The following is a 2,440-nucleotide window of genomic DNA, read 5'->3' on the forward strand; positions in this document are numbered from 1 at the left end:
TGCATAACATTTACATAGCACGACATTGCATTGCATAGCACTCCATTTGAATGATCATTCATGTCATTGCATGGCACATTCTCCGATTGATTCTTGATTTGTGAATTACCTAGTTGTTGTTGTAGAGTATTTATTTTAAAGGTCGGATGGAATCGAGGTTTATAGAATTCTCCCTAGGCTTATAATCGAGATATTGAGATCCCTATGACTATCGTTAATGCAAGACTTTCTCACGTGCTAGATGTGTGACGTGTTTGATTACTTATCTCGCTTACTTGTTAGGTTTGCTTCTTGTTTTATCGTGAACTAACCATTGTCGGCCTATGATACCTACGAGCCTAGTGTTGTGCTCATACTACTCTTGCTACACTTTCATGCAGGTGTAGAGTTATTTTCGGGTGATGTTCGGAGTCTCACGACCGTTTCGAGGCATTCGTCAAAAGACGTTTGGGTGAGCTATTGCAACCCGGCAGTCTCTCTTAGATTTCATTTGTTCTCTATCCTTAAACAAGTCGTATCCGGTTAATCACATATCTATTCAAATTGTAAACTTCTTAGAAGCCTTTCTTGTACGAGTCTAGACCGCATTTTGGAAATTTCTTATAATAAAAGTATTTATTCCGCATGTTGTATCAAATTAAGGTAGTTATCTGAAGGGTTCGCCCACCAGGGAGGGTTAGTGTGGGTGCCCGCATGATCCATGATTTGGGTCGTGACAATAATGCTAAGTAAGTAATGGAGTATTAACTCAATAATAACAATTTGGGGAAGACAACCCCTCCACTTCTACCCTTAATCAATGGTTCACTTTCCTTAGGAACATATTCATCCTAATTCTAGTCTCAACAATCATATTAACTCCATTTATGGGTTCTATAATCAATTCAACCCTACAAATCTGATTTTAGCCAAAGTTCTCATTTTTATTGGAACCCTGTGTCTCAACAAGCAATTTCCATCATTGAATATCCAGTTCTCATCCTAGGACGCAATAATCTCTACTCTTAGATGATTAAACAACATTAAACAACAATATACAATAATCCATTAGTATCCTAGGGTTTTCTTGGTGTTTGTGTTCTACCCTTCAATTCATTAAGGGTCTTTTGATTGAAACAAGAATCTAATATGAACATTAAGCGAAGAAAGTTAGTGATTAAGGCTTACCTTTGATGGAGAATAGTGCCCTAGCCTTAGAAACTCACCTCTATGCTCTTGGGAACTGTTTTGGGGATTATGAGAAGTGTGGGCACAAAACAACTACTTAAACTCGTCATTAGACTTAAATGGGCTTCGTTGCACGACCAAAGTCTCGCTACAACTGACTCATTACAGTGAACGGGGCCTTCGCTGCAACGAACCCTGGGATTTTCCCACCCTTCATTGTAGCGAACCCAGTCTTCGCTGCAACGATCTCGTTGCAATGAAGAATCTTCGTTGCAACGAGGTGTTGTGAACCAGTAAGCACGGAAATTCCAACATTTTTATACTTAGTCTCTCAAAATCATTCTCAGGCCCTATGAATACAAGCCAACAAACAAACCAAGTTAAAAACACATCACAGAGTCACTTACAAGTCACAAAACACAACATACAACATAACCAAATTATTTACGTCCGCTCATTTCTAGCCACGGGAAAGCACTAGCAAGGATAGAATGGTCAAAGCACGCATAACGACCAAGCGGGTCGTTACACAGTGAATCTCCAGATAAGCCCATAAATCTTGGTCATATGCTGGCTATGTGGTTGGTTAGTTCGATTGGGAGATTATACTGTTGGGTGTAAAAACAAAGGTTTACATTCGAAGCTGATAAGAAAAATAAGTTGTATCTAAGGTGTCAGAATATTCTTAATTATATATGCGAAGGCTTTTGCAAAAAAAATGTGCGAACTTAATTAGTTCAGAGCGGACAATATCGTACCACCTTGTTAAGTATATGTTTGGGCTAAAGGATTGGGTCAATTCATTAGCTAAGATGAGTGAGGAAGGACCTCAGTCCTCCATGTTTATCCTTAGTAGCTATTCTTCCTCTCCAATCAACCTTTCCTTCAAGAAGCTGACTCTTTTCCTACAAGCAAGTAATTAGACAAAAAAATCAAGAAAACAAGAAGAAATAAAATTCAAATTATATGAATCATTATGGAGATACTGAGAAATGGATTAAATGGCAAATTAAGTACGTACCATAGCTATTAAGATATTCTGATATCCTAATGCATGCAAAATGGAATAAATATTAGAGTGGCATGAATTGGTAGGAATGTTAGTACTATTTATTAAGAGAAAAATACAATGAAGTATTTGCTACTTAACGAGTTGAGACAAATCTTTAAAATCAAAAGAAACCATCTTATGCTGCCGACTTTGAAAGAGAGATTCTCATGAGTACATGACATATTCAAAATAATGCAAACTGTGAGAGCAAAAGTTAAAAGT

Source organism: Lycium ferocissimum, chromosome 11 (assembly GCF_029784015.1).
Source record: "Lycium ferocissimum isolate CSIRO_LF1 chromosome 11, AGI_CSIRO_Lferr_CH_V1, whole genome shotgun sequence".
Lineage (NCBI taxonomy): Eukaryota > Viridiplantae > Streptophyta > Magnoliopsida > Solanales > Solanaceae > Lycium > Lycium ferocissimum.